Source organism: Bactrocera tryoni, unplaced genomic scaffold, assembly GCF_016617805.1.
Source record: "Bactrocera tryoni isolate S06 unplaced genomic scaffold, CSIRO_BtryS06_freeze2 scaffold_256, whole genome shotgun sequence".
In the NCBI taxonomy this organism is placed as follows: Eukaryota; Metazoa; Arthropoda; class Insecta; order Diptera; family Tephritidae; genus Bactrocera; species Bactrocera tryoni.
The window spans coordinates 15,001-15,751 of record NW_024395983.1 but is presented as its reverse complement, the minus strand read 5'-3'; the positions used below and the strand labels follow the sequence as shown (position 1 = coordinate 15,751).

Sequence of the window (751 nt, the reverse complement as noted above, 5' to 3'; positions counted from 1 at the left end):
ATGATAAGTTAATTTGTTCACATTAACGTGTAATTCCTTTTTTATGGTATTTTCTATTTGTGATTAAGTATATGTTATATACATATAAAATACATATATGTTATATAAATATATTTTGGTTTATTTTCATTCAAGAAATACTGGATTATGCACAAATAAAAGAGAATAGCTACTAAAAATGGTATTACTGTTTTTGTTGACCTAAGACATGCGCAGTTTGCAAATGTTTGGGTTTAAAATTACAATTTATTGAAAGATGTGTTGAAATTTTATTTTAAAAATTTGTTATAAATATTATTATTATGCTTTCAATAAATTAAAAACTCTTGACTTTGAATCAAAAATACAAAAAAATTTTACTCTAAGCGGTGGATCACTCGGCTCATGGGTCGATGAAGAACGCAGCAAACTGTGCGTCATCGTGTGAACTGCAGGACACATGAACATCGACATTTTGAACGCATATTGCGGTCCATGCTGTTATGTACTTTAATTAATTTTAAAGTGCTGCTTGGACTACATATGGTTGAGGGTTGTAAGACTATGCTAAATTAGTTGCTTATTCTTTTAGTTAATTAAAAGAATTTAAGCATATGGTATATTATTGGATTGTATTTTTCAATCCATAATATTAATAGCATAAAAAGAAATATATACAATATATTCTTGATTACCTCATATTTGAACGAAATTTTATAATAAATGAGAATCTTAGTATTCCCAAAATAAAAAAAATTTCAATATTATTTAA

At 25.8% G+C, this 751-nt stretch overlaps 1 non-coding gene across 1 annotated transcript; it reads left to right on the top strand.

The window, feature by feature from the left end:
- Positions 1-357: 357 nt before the first annotated feature.
- Positions 358-536, top strand: LOC120781070. The gene has a single exon (XR_005706002.1). It is a non-coding gene; the product is annotated as a 5.8S ribosomal RNA (ribosomal RNA).
- The last annotated feature ends 215 nt before the right edge of the window (positions 537-751 follow it).